Source organism: Lagopus muta, chromosome 6, assembly GCF_023343835.1.
Source record: "Lagopus muta isolate bLagMut1 chromosome 6, bLagMut1 primary, whole genome shotgun sequence".
NCBI lineage: Eukaryota > Metazoa > Chordata > Aves > Galliformes > Phasianidae > Lagopus > Lagopus muta.
This window is the reverse complement of record NC_064438.1, coordinates 3,498,614-3,523,245: the sequence shown is the minus strand read 5'-3', so window position 1 is coordinate 3,523,245 and position 24,632 is coordinate 3,498,614. Positions and strand designations below refer to the sequence as shown.

The 24,632-nt window shown below is 37.6% G+C and overlaps 1 protein-coding gene across 4 annotated transcripts in view; it reads left to right on the top strand.

Annotated features, from left to right (window-relative positions):
* The window catches only part of LOC125695164 (growth arrest-specific protein 2-like), a 260,093-nt gene that overhangs the window by 154,419 nt on the left and 81,042 nt on the right, over positions 1-24,632 (top strand). The window contains exon 1 of one of the 4 annotated variants that reach the window (XM_048949319.1): positions 19,839-19,938. The exons of 2 other annotated variants lie outside the window; for them this stretch is intronic. The gene's annotated coding sequence lies outside the window, so the exon portion shown is untranslated. Of the gene's footprint in view, positions 1-19,838; positions 19,939-24,632 lie in introns of those variants that run through there. One more of the 4 variants, XM_048949320.1, reaches the window with a different exon arrangement.

Below are 24,632 nucleotides of genomic sequence, written 5' to 3'. Positions count from 1 at the left end.
AAGTAACCTCTAAAAATGAAGTGATTACTTAAATACAACTTGGTTAGAAATGCATCCTGAAAACTTCATCTGTTAATGTTTTTCAGCAAATATTTTCTCCTTCTCCAATGTCTTTAACTTAGGAATACAATGTAATTAGTTCTCGTGTACAAGATAGTTCTTATCTTTCCTGAATGTACTGCTTTATTAAAAAAAAAAAAGTTTTTAGTAATTCTCAGAACATTACCTCCTCCTTGCTTAATGATTGCTTCGGCACTTGAACGCTATGGTTTTATAAACACAGCCTGAAGTTTTCATGTGGATAGACCTGTTCCTATGTGATACTTGGATGAAACTGATTTGAGAAGTGCATCTTCAGTCCTAAGTGAATCCGTTTATAGACCCTCACAGTGCCGTAGTTTGTTTCCCAGTTCTTTATTGAATTACTGTTTCTGTGATACAGAAACCATCCAAGCACTTACAGCAGCTCTTGCATAGGAGACCAAGGGTTTTTATACCTGCTTTACTCTCTATTTAAGAGCCTCTTTCTGAGGTCAGTGACTACAGAGAGCGTGAAAATCGCAGAATTCCCTGACAACACATAAAGAAACGCAGTGCTGTTTCAGATGGAGCCATCTCAGATCGTCAGCTGGCATCTGCGGCTTTATTTCTGCTGTGAATCTGGCCGTGCACCAAATGGAGACATCTTTTAATTGTGTGTATTATATCTTTGCCAGCTCATTTCTTCTTTGTGAGCAGAAAACATGGTGATGCAGAAAATTGTGTTTGTATGGGGTATAAGGTCTATTTAATACATCTCTTTGCTGTCATTCACTGTTTTTCACTAACAAAGGAAATTGGTGTTACTCAGTTGGACTCTTAGTTTACGCAGACTGCAGTAACTGAGCTTACTTTTGTGGATGATGCTTTCCTTTTGTGTTTACCTGATTAAATTAATTAAAGGGTTTAAGTACTTGATAAATCTAAAAAAAAAAAAAAATGGTTAGCTCGTCAGAATTATTCCTGGTGGTAGGCATTACTGTGTTGTATGTTTCGAGTCCACAGGATTTGGGAAGTTATGGGGAAGAACTGTATTATAACACTACCGTGTATCTTGGGAGCTGTGTTCAAAATATCCATTCCAGCTTTCATTCCAGGATGAAAAGAACAGAGGAAGAAAATGAGTTCAAACTGAGAAAAGAGAAGGCTGGAAATGGAGTGAGAAATCCCATTAACTGAGCTTGAATTCCATTTATTTCCCTCGGTGCTATGATATTCACTGATGTTGCATATAAAATATCAGTGTCAGCAAATATTCTCAAAGTTCATTTGGATGACTGGCATATTCTGACATGAAACATATTTCTTTGTCTATGAAAGAGAGACTAAAACTGTGGATTTTAATTCCTCTATGAGCTGAAGTGTGGCTTATTGTAGAACTTGGTAAATGAGGCACAACTGACTGCAAAGGAAAGTGTCCTGTTAGTTGTTCCGTGTCCTCAGCTAAATGGTTCGTGCAGCTCTGAAGGGAAGCAGTGTGTCTGGGGCCTGTGCATTTGGAGGTTCTGACTGGCAAGTGCGAAAGGTTTACTCAGCTGCTGCCTAGAGAAGGAATAGCTGCTGGAAGCTGAACTTGTAGAAATGCAGCTGTCATCATACAGTGGAATTACTGTTTCCAACAGCTAACAGAGACAGGAAGGACTGTCCTTCTGGAAGGACTAATAAGTAGTGAAGGATGCAGACTAACGTTGCTTGACAGAAATAGGTATCTGGAAAGATGGGACTTGTAACAGACTGAACTATAGTGCTGGAGTTTCCTTAGTGATTGACTGTAACGTTGGAGGAAGGAGTTGCAGAAATAAGTGGAGAAAGAACTGAAGTGTGCAATCACGAGGATACGTTTCTCCAATTCAGACAGTGAATGATTGTGAAAGCCTTGTCATTTTCAAGTTAAATGGCTAAAGATCCATTTTCTGCTTTTCTTTTCTAGTATTGAGATATTAGACTAGAAGCATACCTGTCTTTGCTACGGAGCATTGTCTTTGTGACTTATAGCACAAAATCATGGTCATACAGCTGTAACTGAAGGAACTGCATCTCGTTCCCATGCAGTTGTTTTCCAGTGCACTGCAGCTGGGCAGATGGTCTCAAGTTTGTCTGCATCACAATCACTGTTATTTTTGGGATATTTATTGTAATAAAGGTACTTTATTCTCCTTCAAAGGTACTTCTGGGAAGAGGACATGAGGGTGAGGCTTTGAGTGAGCACAGTATGCTACTTTATCCCAAAAATCCTGAGGGTCTTATGCTGATGAAAATGAATTATTTTCCTCTTGGATTGTTCCACTGGCCTGAGGAAACAAGCTTTCTGAGTGCTTTTCAGTAAGCATTGACAGAAGAATTCGAGCAGTTTCATTAGAGTTACGCTTGGAGGATAAGGAGCAAAAAGAATGGGACTTGTAGAGAGAGACATAGAAAATTATGCTGCTTAGAAGCAGAAAAACACTTTCTTCAGGAGAGGAGGGGGGAAAAAAAAGCAAAATCAATATCATGAAGTAACAACTTCACAAAAAAGGTAGTTCAAATGTTTGGCAGTACCATCAGGTAATGCCTGCCTGGGTGAGATGCTACAGAGAATGAGTTATTTGCCACTTTAAAGGTGTTTAGAGCGTGCTTGCTTGCCTACTGTGTTTCTCAGTATTACATCTACACCCAAAACAAAACCCATTTCAGTTGCAGATAGAGTTCAACTCCATCCTCAATCTAGCACAGTCAGAATCCCCCTGACAGAACAACTGCTGCACTTGGTCATGAAAGCCTGAATTATAATTGAAGGTATTCGTTTTATTGTCGATGCAGCCCTCAGAAGGCTTTTGCAGTGGTTGAGTCAGGAGAACGCTGCAGGGAAAATGATACAGCTGAAAGGTTGTCTTTCACACTAATTACTGTTCAGCTGGTGTATTTGTAAAGGTTGGCGATGTACTAGCTGCTGTTTAGATTATCTCAAAATTTTCTTAGAGATTTCTAGTTCAAAATCCTATTTCTGCAAGATTTCGTGAAGCTATTAAGAAAATCTACCCTTGTCAAGTCACCACACCTGGCTATTAAAAATGGAATATTCTGTTAAATAAAGGAATAAAGGCCTTTTGTGCTTCAGTGTTGTTTTTTAGTAGAAAATACATGAATGTTTCTGTGGGGAGATTTCTTAAGCAGCTGTGTAATGGATAAATAGAAGTTAATTAGGAGGAATTGAGACCCAAACTTGTATTGATCATAGCTGTTCTTATCCTAGTGTAAAAATTGTTAAAAATGACTTCTTTGTACTTTTAAACAAAGATGTTTCTGTTGTATGCATCTTTTCATTCTCTTCTTAGGCCTTTTGTTGAAGCTTATATTGTTATCTTGAAGATTGCGGTATCGTTATCGTTGGTGCAACTTTTCAGGCTTCATTAATTTATTTTTATTTTTTGTAGTTTGTTTACTCGATTGTAATAAAGACAATACTTTCTAAGAGTGGGGAAGTTAAATTGAAAAAGAAAACTTTGAAGCAGTAGCAACTACTAACATTTTGATAGTTTTCTTTCTAGAGGAACTCACAGGCATCTGTAAGCCCCCTTAGGTGCATGAGTAGAAATGGCAAAAAATGATGAAAAGGCACTAAAAAGTAATACTTCGTTCTTATGCCTTGTGTACTGAACATTGTTACTGCTTGAAATGAAGAACGAAACTGTACCATTCCTTTACTGAAATCAGTGCTTGTGCATGTCATAAAGAACTATTTTTAAACAGTTAGTGGATGAATCCCTCCAGAGAAGAGGTAATTACGATGTAAATGCTTGTTTTCAATTTTATTGAAGACAAATAAGATTTCAGCTCGAGATTTCTCCTTTCTTATGCCATCAACATATGTTTCAGACAACGAAATTGAGTGCATCATTTACTTTGCTGTTGTGTTAGTCACTGAGTTGAAAACTAAAGAGTGTAGCAAGTCTTACAATTCATCTTGCTTGCAGTACTTGTACCTTAAGCTAATAGAAAACAGTCAGTTAGATCGAAGGTTTGTAGGAACCCTTACAGTCTCTTGTTATATCCAGCTTAAGGGATATTTTCCATCAATCAGTCACCAAGAAAATTAGTAGTTCTTTTAAGTCTAATTGTTGTGTTTTGGCTACTAGTTTTATATAGTTTCCAAGCACTCAGAGATCAAATCTGCAAAAATGTAAATAAAGGTTTACTTTTACTTGTTTTATTGAGAAATAGCTTTCTGCAGTTAAGAATTCTTTTGCCTTTTTTTTCCATTCTGTTTGTCATATTTAATGATCTGTGCTGTAGTAATCAGGGTCACTTTCCAATGAAAATGCCAACTGGATTTAATATTTCCTTGATAAGAGAATTTGTCTATGACTTCAGGCAAATCTGGCTGCTCTGCTCCTCAGTGTTCTGACAGTAAAACTGTAATGGGAACTACCTTTCTTTGTCAGTATCTTTTAATTCATTAAGTCTTTGTTTAAAACTCGATGGAAACCAGTGTTCATTCTGCATGCATAGTGGTGAGATCCAGAAATCTTGCATCACATGTTGTTCCATATGCTGTAGATTTGCATGAAATGCACTTGTTAAGTGTACCTTTAGAATGGTTTTGACTTCAATTACGTACTTGAAAGGTAAGCCAAATGGCTGATGGTCCCATAGATTAACCTTCACACTGTAACCCATTTCTGCCCCTAGTGAAAATAGAAAATTCATTTTAGTCCTCTACCATGTTGTAGTTTGGCTACAAAAACGTTACAAAGCTATGAGAAAAATTACAGTAATTATAAGTTAGAAAAACTGTTAGATGAGAGAAATTGCTGTTTCAAAGATTGACAAACAAAATGACAACGTGCTAGCAAAGTTTACAGATGCAGTAATCATGCCTGTGCATATAGACAGTAACTTTTTTCATTAATAGTGCAGATTTAGACCGATGACATTGCTATGGATGTCAAAAATACACCCACAAACCCATCAAGCTACTGTCTGTTCTGTGCATATAACCTACCCAGAATTCAAGAGAGTGGAGACGACAAGATAAGCTTCTTAAGTGAATTTACCATGAAAGAATCTGCCTTTTAATATCAGGAATTCAACAGTTTTTAAATCACCCCCTCACCTCGTTGATTTTAATGCAAATACGTCCTGGTAAAATAGCCAGTGGTCAGATATTTTCAAGTTCAGTTACAGCTAACGCCACATATGGAACAGTGCCCAATTGAACAGCTTCTACTTGATACAGGCTGGTTTGCTTAGCAATATGAGTTAGTACACTAGTTTAAGAACCAGTATATTAGTTTAGCTAAAGGAAACCATAAGTGATAGTTCCAAACTTTCCATTTCAACTTTAGTGGGTTTACTCTTTGTTTTCCTCAGTTTTGCACTGGAGACATAATGATTTTTGCCTCATGAGAAGTACTGGTGTCACAGTAGAATACTTCTATCTTTTGCCTTAAAACATGCAAGGATATTTTCCTTGGGTTCCACATGCATTGTTTTTAAAAAGTGGTTCGCTATGGTCTAAAAAGCAATGGAAATCTTCCAAACTGGGGAGAAGTGAAGGAAAGTGAGTCAAAGAGTTCAATGATGAAGCTGATGGTGAAAAGGGGGAGAGAAATAGGTGGACACTCAACCACACTTGAATACCACTGAGCATGCCCGAAGGGACATATGAGACCCTGAAATAGAGTGAATATGTATGGCAAAGTACTGTATATGTATGCCTTAGCAGTATAAATGTAGAACCTGAACGCTGAGAGCATGTGCTTGCTTGCAAGTTGCCCAGTGTGCATTGTGAGGAATAAAAGAATGCCACTTTCTAACACCACACTGGAGATGGAGAATTTTCTCACCAGATTTGGATGACATCCTGCTTTAAGGAAATGGTAGAACTTAGTGATAAAAGCAAAATACTGTGGATACTGTAAACTTTTCATGCTGCTATGACACAGAAAAGTGGTCCAGACCCGCTTTCTCTGGTTTTTAGTGTTAATGGTTATGGATATTGTTAATGATCTTTGGTAGCTAAACAGCTTTGCATTTACAATGTGCAGTGCAGTGGAAGATCTTGTTTGAATTAGTGAAATAATTCATTTCCCTGCAAATATAAAAATATGACTTTAGGTGACCATCCAATAGGAATAAAGGATTGAGTAAATATGAGTAGTTTCTTCCTTATTTCTTAGAATCATAGAATCACCAAGGTTGGAAAAGACCAACCTTCATCACATCAAAGCTATTTCCTGTATTTTTCCTTCCAGATGTAATTCAGAGCTGTAGTTAAATTTGGCAGGGAAAAAAACCAAAACTGTAAGTATGATTTCTTATTTTCTTGACTAAAATGCCACCAGACTAAGGAGTTTAGCTTTAGTTTAGTTTTAGTTTCTAACTCAGTAGAAATATATAGTCACTGTGTGAATCACTTTTATTGTTTCCTATTCAAGTGTGGCCTTAAACGATCCCATACCAATTTGCTTGATTTTTATCTACTGGATAAAGAAAAATTAGTGAGTGATAAATGACGCTACGTGAAACTTTCTGCTTGTGTCATAAGAGAGCAAAGTCTTCTGTGTTTGTTCTTGGTGAAGTCAGTCACAGCTTTAGTACAGTCAAGGAAGTGACAGCAGTAATTTTTGCTTTCAGTGCATTACTCTTTGCAGCCCCTTCTGCTGACAGCTGAAGCATGTGAGAGGTCTTTTTCCTAACTGCGACTGCAAAGCCACATATATTGTGACCAAAAGTGTCCAAGTCACGTCAGCAGGACTGAATTGGTCTTGTATCTGTCTGTACAAGATTTATATGGTTTGGGGAACAGTGAAAGGAGGATGTAACAATTTCAGTTCTTGATAGGAGCTCTGGACTGGCATCTGAAATACATCAAACAAGAGTAGTCCTCCTTAACGTCAAGAAGAAGAGGCAGAGAACTTTGTGATGTGATTTTACTTCCTGTTGTTTCTGAAAGAACACAACCCGTAAAACAGACAAAAAATTGACTTGCTGATTAATTTAACTTGATCATAATTATTTGATGATGATCGTTTAGTATGATTGGATTTGAATACTTTATTTTGTAGAACTTCCTTAACTAGAACTAATTCTCATCACTGTGAGCAGGCTGCCCAGAGAGGCTGTGGATGCCACGTCCATCCCTGGAGGTGTTCAAGGCCAGGTTGGATGGGGCCCTGGGCAGCCTTGAGGTCCCTTCCAACCCGGGCCATTCTGTGATTCTGCGTGACTTTTGGCTGACCTTGAGCTGTTTTTTCCCCAGTTTGGCAAATTTCCATTGCTTGTTATGCTACAATGAATGACTTTCTCTCTTGGTGCACTAATAACCCAAAGCAATATATGTGAAATGCAAGGCAGAAGTTCCTGCACCTGGTGAATGTAAACGTAAAACAGGTATGCTGTGATTCCTTTGTGAAAGCAGGATCTTTGAGAAAAACAAGGCTGTTGACACCAAGCAAAGCTGAATTGGAAAATTTTAGAATGGTTCCTTTTGCTAAACTAATACATTGGTCCTTACACTAACATGCTGATCCCTGTTGCCAAACCAGCCCATATCAGTGAGATGAAAATAATAAATGAATCTGACTGCCTTCCACTACATCCATTTATTTCTGAGGCTTTCAGCTTGTCTGGGACTGGTAAAGAATGCATTGTCTCAAAACCACACGAGACAATCAACAACGCTTTGTGGACAGTTTTGCATTTGAAAGCATTTCTTCGGAGCTGTTTGCTTTTGAATGGGAAAGCTCAGGAGTGTTTTGTTGGTGAAAACTTAAGTCTGGAGCAAATGTTTCCAGCTTGAGACTGGGTGATGATACTGTTGTATCCTGTGAAGGCAAAATATAAACCGGCATCTCCCGGCTTCCTCTTTTCTATGCCGATTTAAATCTGCAAAGCCTGGAAGACAGGAGCCAAAGATTTCCTGCTGAGATCCCCGCAGCCAGAAGCTGTCATTCTAAAGAGTATGCTCAACCACTGTGGGCTGTAGTATAATATGTACGTCTGTCGTTGTTAGGATGCTCTCAACAAATTCATTTGCGTTATTCCTGAGTCTTGGATTACTGTATCGCGATAGTGTCCCCTGCTGGCCAGGGGAGACACGACTCAGGAAGTAGGGAAAGATTGACCTTCCTTCAAACCCGCGGAGTGGGATGAGACACAGCTCTCCCTCAGGGCTACAGCTGTGAAGGACTACAGGAACTGCGGGAGGTGGCTGGAGCGAGTAGGACTGTGGAGGCTCTGAACAGGATGGCAGGTTACTGATGTGGAAATGTGCATCGCTAAGTATCCCAGGAGACCTGAAATAGGCTGGGGAGTTCATTGAGAGGGCTAATGAAGGAGGGCAGGAAAATAGTGTTTTGTCGCATTTTGCTTTTCCACAATTCATGATTCTTAAAGTGGCATCACAGATTTTTTCATTTATGTAGGTAAACTGCATTAAGTAACATACAAAGATTTCTTATGTTGCAAAATATAGAGCACATATGGGCATGCAATAGAGTCAACAAACTGTTAATAAAGAATAATCATAAAATCACCTTTTTTTTTTTTTTTTTTAATAGGAACAGACAAATAGCTGAAAAACCTCATGAACAGTTATAGGTGTTTCCAGTGGTAGATAACACCACTGGTGGTAGATGTTTCTACTGGTAGATATAATTGTGATGTGAACATTGATGGGATTCTGTAGTACCCCACCAAGATACTGGTGCTTGTGTAGTGATCATGTCTAATGATGCTACTGTTTTTCATATCAGGTGAATGTTTGCCTGGAGATGTATATAGTGAATGTACGTAAGAATGGTTTAGAGTCACAGCTGTAGCTGAATTAATGTCTGTGGAACAGCGATCAGTAGGCAGACAATTTGTAACTTTATAGACATAAAATATTTGCTTTATAGTTGTTCAGAGCGTAGTTCACATAATTAAAGCTTTATCTTGAAAGGAACAGTGATAGTATGCTTGCTCAATGCTGAATGAATGCAACTCATTTGATTTCGTAGTAATTTTTTTATCTCCAAATTCTTTTTTCTTTATGGGGAGAGCCGCCTTAAGTCTTTTGCCATAGGTGTATTTTTGAAATTGATTTTTCCTTTATTTATGAGGCTCTATTTATCTGGGGGTGTTTTCTTATTCATGAGAGTTTTGTTCTCGCAATAACACGGAGAAGATCTTGGAGGTTCTCTAGTTTGTAGCATTCTCTTTAAAGGAGAAATATTTTTTCTTAAAAATGTATTAAAAAGAAATGCTAGTGATGTTGAGCATTAAGTAATTGAAAAATCTTTCTGAGAATCTCTGATATTCTTTTAGCATTTAGTAGCATTTAGTACTTTGCTCTTACTTCTTCAGGGTTTCAGAAAGACTCCAGTAAAACCAAAGTTTGCCATTGTGTGCTTTTATGGCTGGCTCTGCTGGGTATGTGTGGGAATGGAGTTAGCTTTCTGTGTAGCAGCTCTTACAGTACTGTAGGATCACTAAGATTGGAAAAGACCACTAAGGTCATCAAGTCTAGTGCCAATCCATTCCCACTGTGCCTACTGACCATGTCCCTCAGTGCCTCAACTCCACAGTTATACCTCACCTTTTTTTTTGCTGTTGAAACAGTGCTGATAGCCCACTGATGTTTTTGTTCTTGTGAAACAGTACTCACAGAGTGCCAAAACAAAGTTTTTCTTTTACTGCTTGGCCTTGCATGTCTCCAAGGATGAGGCATCCACCAGGTCTCTGAGCAACCTATTCCAGTGCCTCCCACTCCTTACTGTAAAAAAAAACAAAATGAAAAAATGAAAAAACTTCTTATACTCAATTTAAATCTCCCCTACTTTAGTTTGAAACCATTTCCTCTTGTCCTTGTGTATGATATACTCTAGTTACTGTCAAAGAAGCAGTGTAGTAAGATTTTCAAAGTGTGGAACTATGTAAAAATTTGCCAAAAAATGATCAGATATCAATTGAATATATAGAGCTTTTGCATCTTTGAAGTGGGATTGCTACTGATACAAAAACTGCATTTTTCTGCCTTTAATGTAGAAGATACCTTGAGAACCACAGTTGCAGAACTATAAAGTGTATTACAAATGACTTATACAGGCGTACGTAACTTGATATATAGTGTCTGAGATCAAACCAGAGGGTTTTCCACAAATATTTGCACTTAGGATTTCATTAGATACTGGTTCTGTTCATGCTATCGTGTAGGAATGTAAAATGTGCATTTGTAGTTCCTTTAAAAGTAATACAGACACTAAAAGCTTAGGGAGTGGGCAGGCATCAAGTGTAAAACTAGATTTGTTTGCACTAAGTGTGCTTCCAGAGTAATTCAAACATTGTCTGAGAATCAGGAAATCGCTTAAAGAGATGCCAGGATGTATTTAATTTTAAAGTTCCATCTAAAACTGCTTGGGGCATTTGTAGATCCATTCTCACATGAGTATATATTGGAATTTACTTATACTATAGTTTTATTGCCTGCGTGCACCTGTTGTGGTGTCTTCCTGCCAGCTTTACTGCCTCTCACCTGCTGTTGTCCAGTGCTGTGAATACTGGCAGTCACATCAGCCTTGGGCAAATGAATGTGACTGAAAGCATCGCAACATTTAATTTCGGTTAGCTACTAGAAATTCTAACCAGCCAAGCAGAACGACTCTTCAAAACATTATTTTGTATTTATCACAGTGTCATTTAATACAGAGCAGTTATTTCTGCTTTTCCTCTCCCATACTGTTGTCATAGTAGGCTCCTTTCTTCAACCTTGTATCAGAGGCGATAGAGGACAACAGGTGTTCTTGTGATTCTGCAAAACATTTTTCTAGGAATGTGCTGGTATCTCAGTAGGAAAGAATTAAGTCTGACTTGGCATGAGTGGTGTGTTATAGATAAACAGCCTTGTTCCAACATGTTTTCATGTTTTCTACTTAGGGCTTAGTCATCTTGCCAAATGCCTTGTTTAATTTCACTAGTGTTTCCTAGTTGTTAAGAACACTTCTGGGTTGGTGAACCATCCTGAGATTAAAATGTAGTTACTTGAGATTAAGAGAACCCAACCAACCAACCAACAGACAGATGTTAATCCTTCGTTGGGCGGATTATTATTTTTGGTGGATTTATAGGGCTGTGGGTTCTCTTTGTTTTTGTTGTTTGATTTCTCTTGATTTTTGGACGATTTTCCACCATATTGAAGGAGAGTTTGCTGTCTTGCGATGGGGAGAATGTTGTGCTTTCTGGATGGATTTTTTGTTGTTGGCATCAAGGGAATCTTTATGAAATAAATGCTTAAAAAAGCTGAATGAATGAAGCTGAAAAATGAAGCTGAATAATTTTGTGGTCTTTAAAGGTAGTAACTCTTCTGGAAGTGATCTAACTCCTGGAAAGTATGTTTACAAGTTAGTACAAAGACAGTATATTTCGGGCCACCATTGCAAGCTTAAGCACCTTGACTCTTTTGAATTAGCATAATTAGGTGAGAGAGTTGAACTGAACTGCTCAGGTGCTTCTGTTATTCCAGCTCATTGGAAGTACTAGAAATGTTCAGCAGTACCCCATCATGTTTCTCTGGTGACATTAACCAAACTAGATTTGGCTTTCCATGTGAGACTTGGCCTTGTTTTTGTCTTCTGCGTTAGCTTTAATTTTACCATAAAAATGCTCTACTAATATGAAATGCACTTAGGCTTTTAATATCATATGTGAGGAATAGCAGGAGGCCAGCCAACCAGTTTTGCTTTTACTTGTATTATTCATTGCGCTTTTGTTCTGCACTTGCTTTAAACAACAGTGGATAAAATTTACTTCATAGAAGACTGTGAGCATTTTAACCTCTTAAGATAATAGCACAGTACAAGAAAAATATCAAACATTTCACAAAAGACATTTAAAAAAGCAAGATTTATTCCCAATTCTACATTTCTTTTTTTGTAATTTTGTTTTCTTTCTGCTCTCCTCTCTCTAGTTCTGAATAATGTTTGAGCATTCAGTAGCATTAGTAAACCAGTCGAAGTTCTTTACAGTGGAGAGAAAATATGCTTTTTAGCAATACCACTGAGCTTAGTGTGTCAGTTGAGAACTGAGCTGTAAAACTGCCTGAAAGATAGAAGGCTACTTGGAGAACTGAAGCCAAGTTGCTGTTAGGTTCTGAGGTTAGTCTGAAGTCTCTACATTACTACTGCAGGAAAGCAGACATTTCTCATCCTGAACCCATTCTCAGGATTTACAGACATTGTTTGGATTGAGATACTATTGAGAATGTTGAGCAGAATGGTTAGGGGTTCTCTTAATGCACAATGAACTAAGAAAGCAAGTGCCACCAGGCTGGATGGTGATTTCTATTGGCAATTACTGCAGAGCAGGCTACCTCCTAAACTCTTTTTAGGTAGTGTAAACTCTGTATTACAGGGTCAAACCAGTATATCAGAAAATGTCAGAAGTTTATGTAATAATACTTGGCAATGACTCTGTATGAAGTACAAAAGAATATGAAGTGTAAAGCTGTGACACAGACATTTCAGGAAGAAAAAAGTCAGCAGTTATTTTTTTTTCATTTATTAATGAGTACATCAAGCCAGATGGCATGAGTAATGACTGCAAAAATAAAGCAACTGATATCTGTAGGAAACATGCAAATTTAATGTTATTCACCTCAATTGTTTTATTTGAAGGTTTTAAAAAGTGGCATAACTACAATACCTGAAATTGTACACTCTTGAGATTTTTGACAGAAGTCAGAAAACGAAAATAAAGCGTACAGTGCAGTGTAGAACATAGAGTCATTTGCTGAAAGTTTGTCTTTAGAGATATGAATTATGTAAAATAAAAAAATCCACCACAATAAAACGAAAAATCCATTGGTATAATTGTTGAATCCTTGCTGTTTTAGTGTCAAGTTGCATTCTGGAAAATTTACGTTACAAATTCTTAGCTAATGCAGAAAGCTAATAAGAGAAACTGATTCATGTCAGGATTAAAGAAATGTTCTTTACTTTGATCATTATTCTTCAAGCAGAATTTTATACCAGTGAAAGTTTGAATACACCATGCTTTAGTGGGTATTTCTGTAAACTCTTAGAGTAGGTGTATTCTGTATTCTGAGGTACAATTTTTCTTGTTGTGATTAGATGTGAATGAATGGCAGTCAGTGTGAAGGGCCATTGTGACAGATTGATCACTGTATATTCACAAGAAACTGAAAAAACAAAAAAGTTGGAAATGGAAATTTTGTAAAAAAACAAAACAAACAAAAAAACTTGATTCTAAATGTGGAATGATTTGCTCTGATTTAAGAGCATGCGATCACTGGATCCACAGGTTTTTCAAGCTGGCTGCCTGACTGGAAAGAGACCTTCAAACCATTAATTAAAAGCATGCTATGTATTCTACTGATGCATTTATCAACTGATATCATGTATCATGCAGAGGTCATACTCGCAAGTGGCGTGACTTTGTGCAGCTTTAAACAAAATATTTAATGTGTATTGGCTCTTTTAGCAAACCTTACCCGTATTAACAGTAGTTACTTGGGTTTTAACCTTGTCTACCTATGTAAGTAGCCCTTTTAAAGCAAGTTCAACACAACTGGTCAGGAAAGAACTAGGTGTGGGTAGCCTGCAACATGAATACATAAGAAATGCCTGATATTCCTCTTTTTACAGAGTGATGTGTAGGTGTGGAAGTGTGTTATAAACTTAGATTGCACTCAGATTTTGCAGCTGTAAGCAAATGGGTATTGTAAGACAAAAATCCCAGTTTGCTTGTCCACTAGCACATCACGAACAGTGGTTAAATAAAATCTTCATCTGAATGATGCTACACAAAGTGTAAATGCTTTGCATTCAAATGACTCTATGGCATGAGGAAAAGCATGTGTCACTGTAACAGGCAGGAGATCATAGAAAAATCCACACAAGCAGTCTGCCTATTCAGAAAGGAATGTCTAATGCTGTTATTTACTAACATCCTAAATCATCCGATATTTAGCAAAGCGGACAAAACAAGCACTGAAAAGAGAAAAAGAAGCTTAAACAAAAACTGTAACTGTGCAGCAGTTGTTACTGAGGTTTATATTTATTTTTTTTTTTACTTTAAAGAAGACATCACTGGCTTTATATGCCATTCAGTTCTTTAACACTTGCTACTCATAAACACAAAGTGTGGCTTGGGTTTGGAGGGACCTTGAGCAGCATCCTTTTGTAAGAGATTATTCTTTTACATCATTGTCTCAAAGCTTGCTGGGGACACAGATGAACAAGTGCAGGCAAGTCCTGGGCAAAGGTGGTGAGATCCTTTGTCTGGGGGACGCAGATGGACAAGGCCAGGGGCAACCAGAGAGAGATGAGCTGCAGCTAAATGGCTGAGAAGTGCTCTTTTGTGTGGACTTATCTCAGGATGATGGCCATCTCAGGGTGCTCAATGACTCTTGTTCAAGACCCTTCCTTGTTACTTAGGCAGGAGAACAAGGAGGATAAATGGGGAATCGAAAACCATGAGGAGAGGTTTCTGGCAGCAGATTCCTCATGAAGCAGAACGGAGGTTTCTGGCAACAGATTCCTCATGAAGCAGAATGGAGGTTTATGGCAGCAGATTCCTGCTGAAGAAGATCAAGGATTCCTGACTGTCAGATTCCTTGTGAGGTGACACCTCCATGCTGTTGAACTCTCCTGTGCCTGCTGCCTGAGCGCTGCTGCTTCCTCAAGGATTGGCTCTGCGACTGCCTCTGCTACCTGCTTGCTGCCCAAGGCCGGCTGCGCTGCTGCTCCCCGTCCCCCACTGCGTCTCGGACCTTCAAACGCCATGCAACAGGATGCTGCTGGATCCTGCTGGTGACTATCTCCGCTTTACACATCTCTTGCTTCTTTCCCGTCTTTTCTATCGCCCTCCTTCCCTTCCCCGTTTCCCTGATTAGGTTTTGTAATAAACTGGTCGGACCAACATATGAAACCGTTGTTTCTTAATCTCACGCCGGGTATACGGATATTAAAAGAACCTCATCTCCCTCCTATAAATTGCAGCGAGACACCTGTTCAATCCACATGCAACACAAGGAGAAGATACTGTCACCTTACCAAATGTATTCAGAAATCTGTGTAGTGCCATAAACACAAGCCTGAAGCTAAGGGAAATGGAAAATACTGTACATGGTGGCATAAAACAGGTAAGTATGAATGTAGCTGACATAGTTTCTGATGTTACTTGTTTTGGGGCTATTTTAAAAGGATATCCTCTGACCTAAAAGTCATTAAATACGGGTTCTTTTTTCATTGCAGATCTCCTATGAGGTTTGGGTCATGTGTGTCTGTGGAACTGAGGTCACTGCTTGTCCTGTTTGTCATCTCAAAAGAGTAGCACAATGGTTCTCTAGTAATGCATCTAGTGAAAACCTGATCCAGGACATAAATAGTATGCAAGGTTTCCATGAACAGCAGTACTAGTAGTATGTGAGACTGAGAGGATAGAATAGCTGTCAGAGGAAATTGTTCTCTTTAAGTAAATATCAGTTATACAGAAAAATAGATACATAGGAAAAAAAATTACCTTCCCTTTATAATAGTATAGTCTATATCATACAAACTCTCCAAATTAAAATTTGAGACCTAACAGAAGGTTTAATTCTTTCAAAGACCCTTCCTTCGAAGGTTACTGATATAGAAAAGATTCCCCACAATTTAATCACCCATTTACTGCTATGTAGGGCTCCAATTCTGTCTATATATTATGTGTACTGCTTAGGAAAGTATTTTGCATGTTTAAATCCTCTTGTGAGCAAATAGAAATGCATGGCTGCGTATTCTGGGGTGGAATATGATCTGCAGTGATATGGCAAAACCATGAAAAAATTTCTAGTATGCAGCTAGCAACTTGAAAGTGTAGGGTTTTTTCCAGTTTAATAATTTTATATGAGAATAGTCAGTTTTCTGATAACTCGTAAGTTCAATTTGAGGTTTTTTAGTGGTGGCTGTGATCTAGATTTTTTTCTATTTTTTATTCTAACATTTAGTACAAATGAAGGCCAATTTTGTGTTTTGAATTGTTATTACAGTCAGGTAACATTCTGTAATAAAAATTACTAAGAATGTTAGCTTGTCAAGGTGTTGTCCTCTAAGACAGAAATGTACTGGAAGACACAAAACCTGAGACTTCAGAATCGCCATTCAGTGGGAACAAGATATGGAAAGCCCTCTAATCACTGGGATTAGATGGGTAGCAAACAGTCTGTAGCTTTCTTTGCCTTCTAGCTGTCTCATACTCTTTCCTCTTTGTTAGTATCTTCAGTCAGATTTTGTGTTCTTGATGGCCAAGGTTATAAATTAACAGTCGTTGTCAATAATGCTATTTCTGAAGTCAGTAATATTTCATATGCAAGGGAAGTGAACTCACATGTTTAATACCTCAGCATATTTGCATCAACCATTAAAAAACTGAGTAATTTGGGTCTATTGCATTGGGGCCTATTTTATCATTGATGTACCTGTAAATAAAAGAGAAGATGTGCAATGAAACCGTTATTGCCCTGTCAGCTTACATAGGCTGCAGAAAGAAGAATGATTTATTATCATAAGCAAACTGCTGAAATGTTTATTTACTAACTTACAAATTCATTATGAGAAGGGCATACCCTTTTAATTACATTTGAGCAGCTTGTTTTGGTAAATAAGGTAGTCTAGTCAACATCAAGAGACTTGATTCTGATTGTTAGTTCTGCCATGGACCTGCTAATCTGACCTTGAGCAAGTCATTGTGCTTGTGCATGCCTCTCTTGCCCCACTTGCATTTTCTTATTTGTCTGTTAGATATAAACAACATAGGGTAGAAATACTTTCTTTTAGTAATATCTGGATTGCACCTTTTTATGTAAAAGGTCTAAGAATCAAGGTCAATGCTTCACTCCTTTGGTATTACTCTTGTGCAAATAAATAATAGATCATAATGGAATTTTAGGTAGTAACCAGGAAGAATTTATGAGCTGTTGATTTTTAGTAATGGAACCCTTATCTTCTTTTTGCTGTGCCTATTGGAAACTGTTATTTCCCATTGCTTTATCTGCAAACCTTGATTATAGGGAAAACAAAATAATGATGTTAATCTCAAAAACTGGGAAATAACAATATATTTATCAATGAGACACCTCATTCCATGGATGCTTGTTTTAAACTTATCCAATTAGATTCTGCTTATCTTTTAAGACAATATAAACATTGTTTATCTGAAATCATAGACAAGCTAAGCTGTAATTACAACAGCTCCCCTCATAGAAAATGAAAAATTCATTGAGATAAAAGCTCCTTCAGCACATGCTGAATCTTCTCTTGTGTTGTGTGTCTTCAAAGGATTATCTTTAAAACTCTGATTTCTAACATGGATTTGTAATTTGATAAGACTAATGAAATGACAATACCATGAAGTTGTTAGCCACAGTGTTTTCTTAGTTAAAGTGTTCAATCAGCCTTTATGTAATGTACAAAAATGAATGTGACTTCCTTATGGATTTGTGCCATTTATGTTCTACTAGTTATTACTTTATCTGAGATAGTGAATAATACCGATTCAATCAAAGTTATAAAGAATAAAATATAGTTCCAGAAGCATATAAACCTTTCTTTAACTTAAGAAGGGTCTTAATTTATTTCCTGCTTATTCTAATGGCGTACTCTAAAGTACCTGCATCACATTATCCAGTTAATTTCCTTAGGAAAAATGTTTTCTCCTGTTTCATAAAAATAGAAGTAAAGGAGTAAGTGACAGAAAGCATTTGCTTGCTCTAATGTGCTCTCAAGTTTTGTCACTCTCTGCAGGATATCATTTGCCAGACATCTCTTGCATGGGCAAACCAAGGCTGAGAAATCTTGGCTCACTTTGTTCTCCATGTTGGAGAGTGCAATCAGGGTGAAATAATATACAGATAGTGAAGGAAGTGTGCTGGTGAAGAGTATAAGTCTGTGCTATGTATGACAGAAAATGTAAAGTGAATCTTCTTAAAGCCTGAAACCTGTGCGCACAGGGAGAGTACTGTCATTCATGAGAGGTCGTCTTAACAGATGGCCTAGGTGGCTTCATTGTTTTATCTAGAATGGATTTTAAAAGGGAAAAAACTACCAACAAATGAATTTAGTCTGAAAAGAAAAATATCCCCCTCCATAGGTATCTTGTTACAGGTTGCCTGAAATGATGGTTATTTGCTGATGCAAGTAAAGACCAATGCTATCAGAAGCAGAGGTGAAAGGAAACAGATGAAGACTGCTTAGAAAGCAGCTTCATATAGAAAGAATAATTAATTGCTTTAACAATAAAAAAAATATTCCTAAAAAATCGTGATACTGCCAGAATAGTACAGCCAGAACAGATACTGCATGTGGTAAAAATGTAGGGGTTGAACTGCATTAGCTATTTGAAGAAAGTGTGTAAAGAGTAAAATTATCAAAATATATTTATTTTCTTTTTTCTTCATAAGCCACGCTGGTTGAAAGCCATACAGCAGTTTCATCTACCTGTTGAGTGTGATTTGTTTGCATGGGTTTCATGCTTCGATTACAGTCACTTCAAGTTTTCTGTCACCCAAGTGATTGGTAGCATGGTGAGTCTCAGCATTAATTTGTTTTCGTGTGCAGTTCACCTGCTATTGATTGAGCTTATTTTGAAAGGAATGTAGGACCAATCTGGTTGGAAGATACTTTTGTTAGTGAATATAGTTTTAAGCATTGTGCAGTTGATAGTAATAAGAAGAAATAATTATTGCAAGGCTAAGTTATTAACCAAGATAATAGCTATAATGCTATCTAAACCACGAAGCCGTGCAAGCAGCAGTTCATCTCTAGGTAGTAGAACTTCATGAAATGTGAATCCTCAAGTATGGCCCACTTGTGTATTTGGATTTTAATTATGAGTCAGGTCTGACAGTGCATTCTTAGCCAAACACCTTTTCTCTTATTCATAAGCAAACATGTAATTCTACCTTCTGCTCATAGCTCTTCTCAGGGTGTATTGGGATCATCTCATGTGAGATACTTTGCAATTTTTTTTTCTTTAATTTTAAGTTGAATAATTTAAGGATTAATAAACATGCAAATTTCTGGATCATATATGCAGCTGAATTAACCACTGTGTAAGATTACATTTAGTCTCAATGTCATAAAAAATGGGTCAGATTCAAAGATGAAGTGTCGTTCATTTCAAACGCAGATTGATAACAACATTTTTAGTCTTTTTTATGACATTTTATATGACGTATGAATATCCCGACTGATGGTTATTTTCTTTCTAAGAGCACTGTCGAGCTTGTGTTATTATTTTTGTCCCCAGCATTTGGAAGGAAAATGAAGAGAGAGGGATTTTATCATACGTATTTTTTTTCCCTTCTTCTGTATTCTCTAAATGAATTGTCTTAAACTTGCTAGTTGGAAAAAAAAAAAAAAAGAAAAAGAAAGAAAGGAGAAGATGCTGTTTGCTGTCATCTTTAATTCACTAAGCTAACTGCCTTGCTGTTCATGTCCATGCATGGACTTGGCAATTCCCTTGCAACAGCACTATGGAAGTTATACATTGCAGTGTATTTTGTAGGGACTAAGAAAAATAAAATAAAAGCTTTCAAGATAGGCTTTGGGTGTGCAGCCACTGTGCATGTTTGCACATAGCACCACATTCCTTCTTTTAGTGCCTGTGATGGTTCATGGAGCTCATACTATGCCTTGCATGGTTACTGCCTATATCTGCACACATAGTTGATTTGAAGCCCACTCCATGCTGCTGGCTACAGCTTGTGTGTGGCCATAACTGAGCTGTGCTGCTAAGGTGGCTTCTTCGTCACATGGTATTAATGAGCTTCTCATTAACTGTGGCTGTGCTCAAGAATTACAGCAGGTGTGGTGATCTGCAGTGATAAAGCAGCTTTACTTTCTTGGATAACTTGCTTTGGATTTGGATCTCCAGGGAGGGAATGTGAGTAGAATTTCTAGATCTGTGCTTTTGATTGAGTTATCTTTTTTTACGCTTATAACTTTGATAAGTAAAGAAACTTAGCTCCTGAAACTTGTGCATTTTATGCTAACTAAAAATGGCCATTGAAATGATAATGTCCATGTAAAAGATATTCATTTGCAGAAGAGTTTTCATTTAAAGATTATATGGATAGTTTCTTTAGTTTTATTAACGTTCACTGCTCAGCTGTTTCTTAATTTCACCTATTTTATTTTCCTCTGGAATTGGTTCTGTCCCCTTGGAAAAGCATTGGTTGTGGTGGGGTGTTATTCTTTCAGACTGAAAGCAATGTTATTAAACTCTTTCTAATTGTTCAGAAACCTGTAAAGATGCAATTATTAGCAGAAGACCTTTGTATCTATTGCACACAATGCTGTGAAGATTCATTTTCATCTTCCATTATCTGTCAGCTCAAATTAATTTTGTTAGTATATCTACGATAATTGCACTATATTTAATGCAGTGGGACAGTCCCTTAGTTTGGGTCCCTAGCATGGTGTCAGCTGAAGTTTGCTTCAGCTGGTGTAATTAGCAAAGCTCCATGTTAATCAATTTACAATTAAACTTTTGTACAAAATCTTCCAGGAAAAAAGAATTCTTTCACAAAACAAAAATTAGTACTAGTTCAGTGATAGGAGGAATTTACGTGTTTTTCTAGTAAATCTGTTAATGGTTGATGAATAGGTGCCTGCAGCAGACTTGCAGATGAGCTTTCCTAATTTCACTTCCCATATGAAGTTGTACTATTTTTTTGTGTATTTATTAATTGAAAAGGGTTCATGAGCAAATGATATTCATTGACATATTATCCCTTACTAATTATAACACTATTCTTCCCATATGCAATGACTTATTCCCTAAGAGATGCACAACTTTATTTTTTTTTCCTACTATCACAGAATCACCCGGGTTGGAAGGGACCTCAAGGATCATGTAGTTCCAACCCCCCTGCCTGGCAGGGCCACCAAACATACACATTCAGATCAGGTTGCCCAGGACCCCGTCCAACCTGGCCTTAAACACGTCCAAGGACGGGGCATCCACAACCTCCCTGGGCAGCCCATTCCAGGGCCTAACCACTCTCCTTGTAAAGAACTTCCCCCTAACATCCAACCTAAATCTTCCCTCCTACTAGTTAACTTGTGTGCTAGTTTCTTTACAAGAATGGACTTCTTCCTTCTGACTCCTACTTTCAAAACTGACATATGGATGTGTTTGGTGTTCATCAGTATAGGAAGAAGTTGTAGGTGTTTCTTCTCAGTTGATGTCCTTGCATAAAGTTACTGTGTTCTTCACGTTTTTGTTGTTAAGTGAAAGGGATGGAAGGACTGGGAAGCTAGCACTGAAGTCCCACATTTTCAAAACCTGTCTTTCCTTTTTGGGTGAGATTTTGTGGGCTCTTCTACTTGGTAACGTGGATGGGCTTCAAAATGTATGAAATCATTGGTTGGCTTTATGTTCATGTGCAATGTTCAGCACTGTCTGCCTCAGGAAAATAGATAATCCTGTTATCTAGGCATTTCCAATCCCTATATAAATAAAACTTCTTTTCTATCTATAGCTTTTTTGCCTATTTTTCTATACACTGACTCGACTCTGGTCAGAAGTGCATGGAACAAAGTAATTAAATTGCATTTTTAGATATGATTTTTTCCTCTTGAAGCTTGTGTTGTATAGTCCTGTGTGTTCCCACGCTAAAAAATGTCCTTTTTAGTGTAAATCACTTGTGATATTTGAAAGGTGACTGTTGTTAATCTTAAAGATAAAAATAAATTGCAGTCCACTTATGTTACTTGTGAAGTAAAACAAATCTGAACTTAAGCTTCTATCAGTTGTAACAGAACTAATTCCAGAATCTTGCTCCCTCAAGTACCTCTAAGAGAAGACAAATAGTGAAGTTCTAGTACTAGTAGTTTGCAATTTCTCTTGTTCATGGAAATATGAAATACCAAGTTGCTCTCAGTCACACAGTGTAGCTTTCTCAGGTTCTGCTTTGATGCTTCTGTTTAAGTCATCAACATATGAAATAATCCAGCCAATATTGCTCAGTTCATTTGTCTCAGGAAGTTGGCTGCATTTTATTAGCACTCCACGTGTTCACAAATGATAAGAGAAATCAGAAACACTAGAAAGATGTGGAAATGGATCCCTATTTCCCCTGACTGTGATTAATGCCTGTATAGTAGAGTATGTGTTCCTCAAAAATCAGGGCAGTTATGATTACAAGGACATGCTGATGGGAGATGTGAATTAAATTAAGCTTTCTGCCCAATATTGGGAAGAGCACAGCTAATTCCTTGCTTAACTGGGATGTTCCAGCAGAGTAACCATATGCTTATAATGTGGCTGATCTGAGATTGTATGAATTGTTTAATTGAGGGTTGGAACGTGGCATAGTTTACAGTCAAAATAAATCCACTCCAGTTAGGAAACCACATGTACACATGCACCAGGGCAGGCTTTTGAATTCTATTAAGGACTGACACTGTTTATGCTTATCTGAAATGTGAAGAAGTAAGCTAAGTGTATACAGGTGTCAAATGGGATCATTTATTTTGCTCATACATCTGTATCTACTCAGGTTCCCTTGATTTCCTAGGGCATACAGAAATCGAGTGAGGAGCTTACAGCAGTGAGAATCAAAAGCAGGTGAACTGAGATTTCCTTTTTCCTCACCTATTACTACATCACTTAGATAAACAGAAAACTTCCTCCTTTTATTACTTACAGGATTTATTTTTCTTGTTTGTGATTGTTCTAAATCATTGTTATCTGTGCACTGAGCCATTTCCTTGTTGCTCTCCTTACCTTCCCCGTTCCCCCAGACTTCTTTTCCTTTTGGTGGTGGAGCAGGAGGGGAGCTATTGGACATACAATAAACCAGTAATATTAATACATGCCTTAAAAATAGATTGCCCATTTGAATTCAGGGATGATGAACAGGAGATCAACAGCTTTCTGAAGAGCAGAGAGTCCACTTAGAACCTCTTCTTTTAGCCGCTTGAACCACATAGACGTTTTGGGGAGGATCTCCACACAGTGCCCTGTGCCTCAAATCCTTGTGTTGATCATATCATATCTAATGATCGTAACTGAGGATGTTAATAATTTGCAAGGTACTTCACTTGAGATTAGGTGTTCTGCAAAAAGCCAAAGATGGTCTCAGGCAGTTTGAGATAAATTCAAAGGATGAAGGTGTTGAGCAGGATCAAAGCAGCCCTGAAGTAGGTGTTGTTTCTCTTAAATTCAGATCTGTTGGCCTGTTCAGAGGTTGCTTTTAGGATCATAGAATCATAGCATCACCAAGATTGGAAAAGACTACATGATGGTGTCCCCCAGGAGTCAGAACTGGGGCAGCTTCCATTTGACATCTCTATTAACAATCTTGACAAGGGGATTGAGTGCAAACCTCAGTAAGTTTACAGACAGCCCCTGAAACACTTCTCACTGTTACAGGCATCTAGAAGAAAGCCTGCATAGGAAAAGTTTCTGTTTGCATACACCTAAACGTGATATTATTCATTCCAAACCAGAAATGGAAAAGCAGGATGTTGTACTTCAGCAATGATGCAATATTGCTGGGATGAATGTGATACTCAAATTTATGGAAAAAGTATAGTGAAAAGAGATTCGCATCTGATTTTTATACACTGAGGGTTAGCATTATTAATTATACATACATTTTTAATAGCCGGTAAAAACTACAGCTGTCAGAGCAAATGTGTGCTGCTTTGCATAGTTTTGTCAAATAAACTTTCTTGTGTTGATTTGGATAGTATTGCAAACTGTTTGAATGTCAGCCTTGTGCATGGTGTAGTCTTGCTTATCTCCTAAATCAGTGAGACTGTGGTGTATGTTCACTACATTAGTAGTCACAGTTTTTTATTCTAGTGTTGGACAGAGCAGAATCAGCATAATTGTATTCCTTTATAGCTATGGATAGGAACATGATATCAATGTTGTCTTATTTCCAGTGGATCATCAGTTCTTTTGTACTGGGGTGTATTTAATGGATAATCACTGTTCTGCCTATTTCATGAAATAGGCAGAAATATTTAGAAAAAAATAAGCTAGCTGATCAAACCACACTTTGTCAGAAATGGATAACGGGAACAAAAATACTCAGCGACCTTGCCACTTTGTTCTCAGTTCTGTCAAAGTCATCTGTTTACCCCCGGTAATTGAGAAAAGCAGAGATATGTGACTTCACATAGATTTTTAGGAGCATGTAATAGATTCTAGCATGTTAAAAGCAAGTTATTCGTGTTTTGGGGATAATTTTTAAAAGAACGTGATTTCAGTAGTGGAAAGGTGGAGAATGCACAAGTAGGAAGGGGGAATTAATAGGATTTCACTTCAAACAGATGAAAAAGTTCACCCAGAACTCATTAAATGAAACTTTGGATGGGTCAGCTCTGTAAAATTTCAGGGCCAACTGAGCTAGAATCCAACACAGATCTGTTCACTACTTTTAACTGTTCCAGCGCAGCAGAATTTACTGTAGCACTGCCCTTGGCCTCCAAAGGTTTGTTCTGTTCTCAATAAATGATGTTTTCTCTTTCATGCTGAAAAACAAGGAAGAAGGTGCAATAAGCCACAGGTACATCTGTACTCTGTATTTCAAATACTCTCTATCTAGGGGATTTTGCAATGAA